The following is a 13119-nucleotide window of genomic DNA, read 5'->3' on the forward strand; positions in this document are numbered from 1 at the left end:
TCTGCCACCTCCTGCTATTGGTGCCTACGATGCAGGATGTACGATGATACATAATATTATGAAAATGGTTGAATATTCAAGGAGAAGACTTATCAATTTCATTGAAAAAAAGGCTATGAGGTGTTTGAAAATAGTTGAAGTAATTAAATAAGAAGATCACATATAAATTTTGATATTAAGAATAGGAAAATGTTATTATATGATTGTTCACTTGTTTTTAGCCAAGGTTGGCCGGAAGCGAAACTTTGGTTCATTTGTATATGAGTGCGGGGCGAGCCACAGTCAAACCAAGTTTTGGCTCAATAGGAATGAGAATGTGATTGGGTTAAGTGATTGCACCTAAACTAATTCTATCAAACGATTGATCGGCCGAGCTAGGAATCGCTCTCGACCTAGGTTCTTTTCTACCTTGGGGGCAAGGCTTTGTAACAAACAATCAAACATGATGAATCGAATTGAGAACGTAAATAAGGCTCTTGCAAGGAAAATAAAGTGCATCAAATCAAAGAGAATTGAAGAACAAAAACATAAATCAAAGGAACTTGAAAGTAAAGTGCGGAAAATGTAAAGGCAATTGTATTGAAATTGAATTGAAAAGCAAGAACAAAAAGTAGAGCTCTTGGCAAAGGCAACCACCCAAACCATCAAGAGTTTTGTATGAAAGAACATAATTTGCCGCTTTGGTCTCCCCTACGCCATTATCACAGACAATGGCAAACAGTTTGACAACAAAGAGTTCAAATCATTTTGCTCCGCATTCAACATCAAGGTTTTCTTTGCCTCTCCTGGTCATCCTCAGGCCAACGGACAGGTTGAGGCTGTGAACAAGACCATTAAACATACCTTGAAGACCAAGCTTGATGCAAAAAAGGGAAAGTGGCCTGACCTCCTACCCGAAGTCTTATGGTCTTACCGGACGACTTGTCGATCCTCGACCGGGGAAACCCCTATTCCTTGACGTTTGCTTCTGAAGTCGTCATCCCAGTTGAGGTCGGACTTGCCTCCTACCGCCTCGACACATTTCAGCCTGAGCAAAATGCTGACCAGCTAGCCCTAAGTCTCGATCTTGCTGAGGAGCTTAGGGCCCAGGCTGAGCTACACAAGTATGCCTACCAGCAACGGGTCACTCGGTACTACAATTCTAAAGTTAAGCCTCGCCACTTCCGAGTGGGGGACTAGGTCCTGCGCAGCACTATCTTGGCGAAAACGGGTGCTCTGAAATGTAACTGGGAAGGACCATATGAAATCATTGAAGTCGTCCGTCCGGGCACATACAGGCTCCGCGCCACAACCGGCAAAGAACTCGGCCACCCTTGGCATGCCGAGCACCTCCGCTACTTTTACAAGTAGACACATGTTGTACCCCCTGGGGACTTTTTTCAATTTCATCTATCTTATATCGCTTTAATAAATGAATGTCCTACCACGGACACATTTTTTTTTTCTTCATTTTCATTCAAAGTGTTAATTGTCTGTATGGACCCCCGGACCATCAGACATCCGACCCTACCCATATCCGTACCATGCATTCAAGGGAAACTAAGTACTATGCATTCAAGGGAAAATAAATATCATGCATTCAAGGAAAACTAAGTACTATGCATTCAAGAAAATTCCACAATACTATGTATTAAAAGGAAGGGCATCCTACCCCATAACGGGTCAGACACCCTCTAAATCATCCAAATATCATCAAGTACAAACTTAATAATCAAAAGAGTTTGCAATTTGGTACGGGCTACATCCGACCCAACCATATAACTCAAACAAAAATAGGGCGATGGTCCGCCCACCCCTGCCCCCGGGCCATGTTCGCTTCAAACATTTATTTGGGACCCTCTCCCATATCATGCTCCCCACCTGTGGATGCTCCATCCTCGGGCTCTACCTCCTAGGTACCTCTCTCCGGGACGTTGGCATGCCCATCATTACTGTCAGCCCCTAGCAGACCACGCACGCGGTCCCAGTCAAAATCAGGGCACATCTCCTCGAGCTATAATTTGCAATCGCCAAAGTCCATTGCATAGCCGCTGTTATACTCATTGTCCAACTCCTGCCTGGCTTGGCTCAGCTCCTGCCTGGCTTGGCTCAGCTCCTGCCCGCACTGCTCCAACTCTTGCCTCGCCTGGTTCGCCTCCTTCCTGGGCTGCAGTAGCTCGGCCTGCAACGTATTGTTCTGGCCGACCAGGGTACTGACCTTCTCCTCGGCTGAGAGTGCTTTGTCCTTTCATACCACGAAGCTCGACATCTCGTCCTTCATCTTCTCCACCGTGGCAAGGACACTAACATGTGCTTGATAAGTAAAAAAGAGTGTCTGCCAGGTCGAATGTCACAAAAGTGTTATCACATGCTATAAAGTTTAACTTTGGACATCTCATCATAATATACCACCCTCCCTTACCTGGGACTACTCGGAAAAGGCCCGCTGCAGAACAGATAGAGGCTCAGTACCATCGCCGATCACCCGGTCATCCCTCCCCTTCTTCAGAGACCCTCCAAAGTCTGTCACCGCCTGCTGTACCGGATGATCCTCCTCTGGGACTGGAGTAGGCACATTAGCTGCCCTCTCTCCCGTACTCGGCCGCATCTACTCCAGTCTTCATTTTCTTCCCAGGAGAAGTAACCTTCGGAGCAAGGACGTTGGTAGACCCACTATGCCTCATACCCCAAGGCACCGGCGCACCTCTACTTGTATTCCCTTGGGACAAGCCACCCCCGGCCAACAGTGCCCCCATCATCAGCCTCCTCTAGGCAGGCGGGCCAAGACCGACCGGTCTACTTATTTTCTTCGTATTGGCCATCTTCACTGTAAGACCCACACAACCAATGAGCACAAGTTATTTTCTCATCAACCAACACTTCAAAAGGGGAAGTACAGAAACTCACCTGGGGCTCCAAAGCCGTACTTGGCCAACTTCTCAGAAGACAGGAGGTATGCGGCGCTCAACTTTCGGGCGGGTCGACTAAGCACCCTCCGCACCTCTTCCATACTATCTTCCGACAATGGAAGCCTCTCCCACTCACCCCTTGCAAAAATAAACAACCAAAGATTACTATTAGTACAAGCACAACATCAGCTAATAATCCAAGTGTACACAGACCAATGCATCGGCTCAACCAGACAACCTATTATGTGGAAATTCGTTGGCACTCTATTCATGGTCATGCTCTCACTCCAGCCGAATTCCCAGGCTCCACTCGCCAAAAACCATTTTTTCTTCCAGTCCTTGTGAGCATCTGGGTGGCCCACCTATATTTGGCGAGTTGTACCATCGGTGAACTACCCGTTTGGCAATTGCGAGCAGTACACCCACCCTCGCAAATTGAGACTTGACTTAATTTCAAACAAGTGTGTGAATTGAGCCATACTCGGGGCACCATACCCCTCATCTCGGAACAATACATACAACCCAATTAATGTTCTCCAACTATTGAGTGTTAGTTGAGCTGGCGCAATTCCTAACTTCCTTAACATATATTGGAAATAGGGATGGAGAGGAAGTCTAAACCCATGGTAAAATTTTTTGGCAAAACACAAAATATGCCCCTCCGGCGGGTCACTCAAGACATCACCCTTTCCTAGGAGGCTCAGATAGATGTAATCGGGAATTTGGAACTCCACCCTCAATTTTTCAAGCTTCTCCTCTTTCATCCTGTTCTCATACAGCCCATCCATCGACCAGTACGTCCTAGGCACCCTGTGCCTACCGACATCACCACCACTTGTGGGTGTTTCTCTATCATCACTGTCCTCACTACCAGTGTCCTTTCCTTCACTTTCCCTCACCATGGACAGGCTCTCTTGGACAGTTTTGAGCACTTTACCCACCCCCATGTTTCCACAACTCATCTGGGGTCGGGGCACACTTAGCTTCGTCTGTGTCCCATCACTTGTAGACGCCTGGTCGGACTCTCCATCATCCATAGAATTGTCCTACCTTAACGAATCGTCTGAAGAAACCATGGAATGTCCGACCCCACCACACCTGCCCATCCAAGACAAACCAAAAAATCAAGATGGGAAGTGCTCGGAATACCAAGACAACACCATGGACATATCAGATCACTACTGGTTTCCCACCCCTCATATGTGCTCTTCCACCCCCAATTTCACAACATTCACCCTATCACTTTTCAATGTTCAGCCACCAATCATGCACATATCAATATTCACAAAATCAAATCAACAGGAAGAGCAGTCACAACCCAAGCCTTACCCGTATTCCGCGGCTTCAACAGCCCACACGGGCTCCGACCCACTTATTTCAACTCCTATGTACCTGGTCAACAACAACAAGACATCCAATAAATTACAAGTCCAAAAATGAAGGCGTGTCGCCTACCCAATGCTCGGCAAGGTTCATACCCACCTGCCATTACTTACAATTTTCACAATTCACAATCAAAATTCAAAGGTCCGCATCGGGTTGGACGACTACAATTTCTCACAGTTCTAAATTTTCCAAGGCAAAATCAACAAATCAAATGGCTAGGAAGAATTTCAAAGTGCCTACCTCAAGTGCTCGGAACAAGCTCCAACTTTCTGAACCGCTCAACCAGAGCTGCTGCCCCGCGCACCACCAACCCCACGCCTCCGAGCTGGTGCCCTGTGCACCACCAGCCCGCGCCCTCCGCGCAGCACCCCTTCAGCCCGAGCCGCTGCCAACCACTCTGGCCCGTGCCCAACGAACAGCCCCTCCTGCGCAGCAACCATTTCATCCCGAGCCCGCGCCCAATGAGCACCCCCCCATGCGCAGCAGCCCAGGCCCGAGCCCCTCCCTCCGACCTGAGCCTGACGAGCAGATCAACCCGCGCCCTCCGCACACACCACAACTCCGGCCCGAACTCCTGTTCCGACCCGATCAGAGCTCCCACTTCGAGCTCCCAGCCCCTAACCTCTTAGGCTCCGGCCCCCTAGGCTCCGGCTTCCTAGGCTCTGATCTCCTAAGTTCCGGCCTCCCTAGGCTCCGGCCTCCAAGGTCCTGACCTCCTAGGTTCCGGCCTCCCAAGCTCCAGCCTCCTAGGCCCCAACCCGTGTCAACTCATTCGAATCCACGAAACAGGTGACACGTGGCGCTCCTACAGTGCGAGTCGTTACAAGAGACACATGTCATCACCGGATTGGTTGACACTCTTCCAAAAGTACTATAAAAAAGGTACTTTCTTGTCACAAAAGGACATTCAATCAATACTATACTATTCACTCACTCTGCTCACAGATTCTCTGAACACTGACTTGAGCGTCGAAGGAGGTTCGGCCAGTACCACACTAGTGCCCTTCCCACTCACTTTTGTGTACTTGCGCAGGGTGCTTTGAATATTATTCTTTCTCCACTATTCACTAGTCGGACCCAGCTACCCGTTCCTACCCCACTTCGACGTGTCATCCACTCAGTGGTAGGTCAACGGGTCCACGTGGTTTGACTCGACGTTGACTGCTTTACCATTTTTTAGCATCAACAATGACTGATTGGAATCCTTGCCAAACTTGGACTCTATCACCGATGCCACCTTCAACCCGTCGGCTTTCCTTTCTTTGCCCTTCAATCTATGTATGTTTCCTCTCTCTCCCTCCTCTCTCCCTTTCTTTTTATTTCCCTCTTTCCTCTCTCCCTTTCTTTCTTTGGTTTCTCTCTCTGTCACTTTCTCCGATTAGATGCATGGGTCGGCGACATTGCCGGCCTCCAGATCGTTGGACGCCGACCATCGATCTGGAGGTTGGCAAGGTCGCCGACCCCTGCATCTGATTGGATAGAGTGACAAAGAGAGAAAAGGAGAGAGGATAGAGAGAAAGAGAGAGTGGGAAGGAAAGAAAGGGAGGTTAGCGTCAAAGGTGGGCTGTCTGGGTTTAGATTTTTTTTTTTTTTTTTGTGTAAATGAAGGTATTTTGAATATTTTTGGGACGTGTTTTGAGAAATTAAAGAAATTAAACAGAAAAATGGGTGTGAGATGAGAAAATGGTGTGTAGTGAAAGGAAAAAGGGTGTGCATATAACATCACTCATTATAATTGAGTGACAGTTACAAATGTAAGTTATAAGCACAATTGGACAAAATAAAATTGGGCGCTTATTTCTACATTGACCCTTTTACTTGTCCTTATTAATAATTGCTGATTTTATAAAAAGGGTGCTATTTGCACACCATTTTTTCTCTCGTTACACACCCCTCTCATTCATTACAAACCTAGCCACCCCAAGTCCTAACCCACCCCCGATCCCTGCCACCATTGTTGCCGAAGGTCTAACCCGTCAGCCTCTCTCTCTCTCTCTTTTATTTCCCTCTATGTTCTCACCCCAGCCCCACCCTTAGCCACCACCGCCACTGGCAAGGTCGTCGATGGTTCAATCAGTCCCTTCCTTTCTCTCTTTCTCCATTTCCCGCTCTCTCATTTGTCTCTTTCCTTCTCTCTCCTTTCTCCCTTTCTCTCATCACCGGCCTCAGCAACAAATTAGACATAGGGATATAGGGACAGAAGAGAGAGAGAGAGGAGAGAGAGGGAAAAAGACAGAGGGAAGAAGAAAGGAAGAGAGAGATAGAGAGAGAGAGAGAGAGAGAGAGAGAGAGAGAGAGAGAGAGAGAGAGATGGGAAGGGGCGAGTTGAACCACCGATGACCTAGGGGCCGGGCTACGAGGTAGATGAGGGTGGGGTGAGATTGTGCCGGACTTTGTTGTAAAATTGAGATATTTTAAGAATTTTAGGGATATGAATTGATAAATGGAAAATGCTAAGGACTTGTTTGGTTACATTTTACAGAACAATTTTTGAAAAACTATTTTACAAAAATGAAAACAAGAAATTAAATTATGCATATTCAAGATTCAAGAATGTGTTTAGTAGCATAATATGAAAATATTTTATGAGAACAAAACAGTAAAAACGTGTTTGGTATTAATATGTGAAAATGACAAAAAACATAGCAATAATATCTTAAAATTAAATTATATTTTAAGAAAATGTATCATATAATACAATAATTATTATATAAGTTATTTATTTTATAAATTAATTATGTGATAGGAATTGTAAGTAACCATCCACTGTAATTCACTGATGGTTCAGTGTTGCATCTCTAATATACATCAATGGATTGAATGAAATAATTCCTTTAAATTTGGAAGTGTCATTTGCTAAATTATTTGAGAATTATTATATTGAAAAACAGAAAAAAGTATTACCTTTTGGTTTTTTTTTTTTAGTTTTTTTTCTATGCATCTCATTGCTTATGAGCAGATTGATCTTGGGCAATATATGATCTTTGCATTCCTAATTAACCGTACAAGGAATTATTTTGTCAGTCTCCATAAGGTTCATGTACCATGTGTTTAGCTACAATATCATAATGGACTGGACATCTATCTCTCTTTGTCAGGAATCCCCATTTATACTCATCGATCTATACTTAATATCTTATTTCCTTTCTTAAGTATCCTCAATATTTTCCAAAAATTTCCTCTTAAAAGTTGATCTTTGAGATATAATAGTGTTGCTTGAATTCCAACCTTGCAGTTAGGTCAGGCCTTATCTCGAGGAGCTGTCCTTTCAATTGTTTCTTGATCTCCTACTCACGGTTGCTAAGAAAGGCATTGGTAGAAGGGTTAGAGCTGGGAAGTCCATCATGTTTTGAGTGGATAATTGGATTGGTTCTGGTCTTATGTGTGCTTGTGATCCAGTCTGTTTCTTCAGAGGAGCTAGCTAGGTTGGAGTTGCTGACTTCTTGTCTGGGGGATCCTGGGAGGCTGGGACTTGGCAAATTTTGCTGGAAGCTCCCATTTGCTTAGAGACTGTGAGGCTGCAGCTAAACTATGGAGTGCTCAAATTTGTTTGGTTAATGGCTCTGCTATAATCTGGGGAGTGCTCAAAGTTTGACAGCTGTGGTTTGGGGCTGTATTATGGGTTATGTCATGCTTGGAATAATGGTTTCAGCTTTGCAGTTAATTAGTTAATCAGCACTTCAGCAGGAAGTGAACTTGGTGATCGTTTAGCAGGTTTTGGTCTGGGCCTTGCATGGGTGATGGGTCCTTGGGATATATACCTTTTTGGGCTCACCCCTGGCCCTATTGTTGTGAATAAGATTTTGTATGAGAACTGTTCTGTTGTTGCCACATTTTGATATCCTGAAAAAGCTTGTGTTATGTATCACATTTTATTTTGTGATTTTGCTGACAAAGTTTTCCATCTTCTCTTTTGACTGAATTTTCTTAAATTCATTTTTAAAAACTCTACACGACTATTGGTTGGTGACCAAACCAAAATAAAATAAATTAGAATAAAACTATTGGTTAGTGAAGCTCGCTTCAAGTCACAATACTTGAAAATGATAGGTTTCCAGTTACAAGTTATATAGTTTAGTAATGCATGTTTGACCTTATCTTGGATGTGCCTAACATAACTTGGTACAAAACTTTGGATGTTCCCAACATAAATTGGTACAAAACTGGCACTTCAGTTAAAACCCAAGTTTCACTTTATTGCATGCCTTCTTAGATACTAAATCAGCATACCAAACTCACCACCAACAATGCACATAAGGTTTAGCTTAAGAGGCATTGAAAGAGATGGATATATAATACTATAATAGGGTGTAAGTTTGAATCTTTAGTAATAATAAACAAACCAATTAAGTATTACTTTCAAACACTTTCCAATCACACATATTTAACCTGAACAAGACTCACATTCAATTCAAAAGAACATAAAAGAACTAAAAAAGACTCTCCGACCAACAATCTGTTTGTGACTTTACATTGCTTGCAAGGAAAATCTTTGTTTTAAGGAATGTCTTATATTGAGTTTATGATTTAATCATAGTTAACCAATGCCTGTATTAATATAAAAAGAAAAGTAATTGTAAAGATATATTTGTATAATATTTCAAGTAATGCTACATATATCAAAATAAATTCAAAATTTCTGCATACTAATATTTGATGTGATCTAGACCAAAAAAATAATTGATGTGATAGTTATTTATTTGTTCATATTTGGTCTTACTTTCAAGTTTCAACATCATTTATTTCTAACAACTAATATTATGTCATTTATAATTTAAAAAAAATAGTATCTCTAGTATTATTGTATTCTTCCATCTAATAGTTCACCAACTTCACAGTTCCGATTGAATATTCTAAGGAACTTGTACTATTTACCAGTTTGCCCAAATAATTTACATTGTACCTAAGTTCGATGATCATTTTTCTCTTTAATTCTTCAATTATTTATGTTAAGAATGTGCAACTTTCTGATTAGTTTATGAGTACTGATTGAACCTTAAAAAAAAATCCTTCCCAACATAATCAATCGACCCTTTCTATTTGTTTACAATAAATGCACCTTTTCCCTTTTCTCTCTTTTATTCTTGGTTTTTAAATACTGTATGCCTTCCTAGTGACTTTGCTCCCAATTTCTTGAGAAACACATTGTTCCCATGTGAAAAGTTTTGGAGTTAATTAAAATGAAAGCTAACAAATAGAGAGAGAGAGAGAGAGAGAGAGAGAGAGAGAGAGAGAGAGAGCTTACATATGTCAAATCTTCATTTTATTATAACTCAAAAATTAAGAGCTTGTAAGTTGTAACCGACCATTTTATACGAAATGTGTTTAATATTTGGGCCAATGAACAAATACTAATATTTTTCTATTGGGGTCAATTATCGGAGCTGGTGGTCGAATTAATATATTAAACCTAAAGGCTACAGCTTTGGATTAAAAAATATATACTTAACCCTAAAGCTTTAGATTAAAAATGCATGCTCCTAATCTTTAATTAAGTTGTGGTTCGCTTTTGTGTTTCACTTTTGTGTAATTTCCGCTTAGTGGGAGAAGAATACTATTACGTGATTGAATTAAGTTGTTGATTAGCGTGTGAATGTGATTCATGTGAGATAATGATAATTGTCAGTGCTTATAGGTAGCTTAACCAAATCACATTCAACTATGATGCACCACACACACCTATGGTTTCCCTCTCTTCTGTCAAATCATTGAGCTTGTCATGACGATTAATTTTAAATGTCCCAAGGCCTAAAGGGGTGTGAATTAACATAATTAAGTATATATTTTTCCAACAAAATTAATAAAATAGTGGGTCATGGTGGAAACAAAGATAGCAATTTCCCTGTTTGAGGGGGGAATGCATGTGTCAGATATCATAGGTATATATAAATATTGTTGTTCTCGTCAACTCAGGAGAATTAAAGGGTATGGTGTTGGAATTATGATATTTTAAGTAATGAATATTTAAATTAATTATGGAAATATTTATTTGCTTAAATATCATAATTCTATCTGAATGGAAAATGTAAGTGGAAAGGAATTAAATATTGGGCATTATTTAGTAATAGGCCCAATATTGATTTGTAGAGTCATCTTCCAGAAAGCCACTGATATATGTTCAATTAAAACTGAACAGACACAAGGTTTCAGAAAGAAACACTGATTGAATTAAAACAGTCATGGCCATGAACAGATGTGTCTGTTGCCTATTCAATGGAATGTGTCTCTTGGCCATTTAATTCAATCAAAACCTTTCCAAAAGGCACTTTGCATCTATAAATATAGTAGTCTTGAAATCTTTTAGATATAGGAAAAATTACTAAGAAAAACTTGCATTCATTCAAGCATAGTCTTCCATTACCAAAGAAAGAGTTATTTGCATATTTGGGTTCGCAGAACCTTGTAGTTTGAAGTGCTACTACTGCAAGGAGGAAGTTGTTGTATCCTGGAAGGCGAGCGCCGATTGACCATAGCACGGTAGGGCGGGCGTAAATCGTCTTAAGGTTATAGTGTTGAACACTAGACTCGACTTCAAAGGTTTTTCTAAACTTTCTTTACTGTCTAATTCTTTGTATTTTTTTTTAAATCTCTTTGTTTGAATATAGCAATTTATACCTATAGTTTCCAACAATCTTAAGACGAGTTTAATTGTGTAATTTGCTATATTGTTTCTATTTTTAATTTTTTTATTATCTATTCATTCAAAAACTGCTTTGACTTTGTCAATTTTGGTGGCTTTGATTTTTGTTCAACAAAGATCTGCTTTGTTTAGTAGTCTACGTTTTGATAGATATATATTTATATATATACATACCGTTTATATATAAATATCAATCTTTCTGTGGTCGTCTCTGAAGTTAATTTGGTGGGAAATATCAAAGAATGGTGGGTGGACACTGGGGCTACTCGTCATGTGTGTGCTGATAGGAAAATGTTCTCCACTTATCATGGGCTTGATGGAGAACAACTGTTCATGGGAAACTCCTCCACCTCAAAAGTTGAAGGCCAAGGGAAAGTGGTTTTGAAGATGACATTTGGCAAAGAGGTTACTCTCAACAATGTGCTCCATGTTCCTGACATCCGAAAGAACTTGGTTTCTGGATCTCTATTGAGCAAGAATGGTATCAAGTTGGTATTTGAGTCTGACAAGTTTGTACTTACTAAGAATGGGATGTATGTGGGAAAAGGGTACCTGAATGATGGTCTGTTTAAATTGAATGTAATGACTGTTGTACCAAAAGTTAATAATAATAACACAGTTAGTTCTGCTTATATGCTTGAGTCATCTAATGTTTGGCATGGTAGATTAGGCCATGTTAATTTTGATACATTACGTAAATTAACTAACATGGATCTAATTCCTAAGTTTTACATTGATTCTAATACTAAGTGTGAAACTTGTGTTAAAGCAAAGCTAACTAGAACATCGTTCCATTCTATTGAGAGAACTACTGAACCTCTGGATTTAATTCACAGTGATATTTGTGATTTAAAATTTATACAAACTAGGGGTGGGAAAAAGTATTTTATTACTTTTATTGATGATTGTACAAGATATTGTCATGTGTATTTACTAAGAAGCAAAGATGAGGCGATTGAGATGTTCAAACATTATAAGACTGAAGTTGAGAATCAACTTAGCAGAAAGATCAAAGTATTAAGAAGTGATAGGGGTGGTGAATATGAATCACCTTTTGGTGAGTTTTGTGCTCAACATGGAATTATTCACCAAACTACTGCACCCTATTCACCTCAACAAAATGGTATTGCTGAACGAAAAAACCGTACATTAAAAGAGATGATGAATGCTTTACTAATAAGTTCTAGAGCACCTCAGAACTTGTGGGGGGAAGCACTGCTATCTGCAAATCTTATTCTCAACAAGTTGCCTCATAAGAAGTTAGACAAGAGCCCATATGAATTATGGAAAGGTCACCAACCTTCTTACAAATATCTCAAAGTGTGGGGGTGTCTAGCTAAGGTGGCAGTCCCAGAACCTAAAAAGGTTAAGATAGGACCAAAAAACCATTGACTATATCTTTATTGGTTATGCAATTAACAGTGGTGCATATCGTTTCCTTGTACATAAATCTGATATTTCAGATATACATGTGAACACAATTATTGAATCAAGGAATGCATATTTCTTCGAAAATATATTTCCTTATAAAGAGGCGCGAGAAATAAGTTCTCTTAAAAGAACTTATAATACTGTAAATGATAATAACCAAGAAAGCCATCAAGAAAATATAGACCAAGGGTCTAGTGGACAAGAACCCAATATTGAACCTAGACGTAGCAAGAGAGCAAGAACATCTAAGTCCTTTGGTCCAGATTTTCTAACTTATTTGTTAGAAAATGAGCCTCATACTTACAAGGAAGCAATGTCTTCACCTGAAGCACCGCTTTGGAAAGAGGCTATTAATTCTGAAATTGATTCCATCTTACAGAATCATACTTGGGAATTGGTGGATCTTCCCCCTAGAAATAAGCCTTTGGGTTATAAGTGGATTTTCAAGAGGAAGATGAAGGCCGATGGAACAATTGATAAATATAAAGCTAGACTTGTTGTGAAAGGATATAAGCAAAATGAAGGCTTAGATTACTTTGACACATACTCACCAGTTACAAGAATAACATCCATTAGGATGCTAATTGCAATAGCAGCATTGCATAATTTATAAATTCATCAAATGGATGTCAAGACGGCATTTCTAAATGGTGAATTAGACGAGGAAATACACATGGAACAACCTGAAGGTTTTGTTATTCCTGGTCCAGAACGTAAGGTGTGCAAACTTGTTAAGTCTTTGTATGGCCTAAAGCAAGCACCAAAACAATGGCA

This window comes from Dryas octopetala, chromosome 3 (genome assembly GCF_963921425.1).
Source record: "Dryas octopetala chromosome 3, drDryOcto1.1, whole genome shotgun sequence".
Classification (NCBI taxonomy): domain Eukaryota; kingdom Viridiplantae; phylum Streptophyta; class Magnoliopsida; order Rosales; family Rosaceae; genus Dryas; species Dryas octopetala.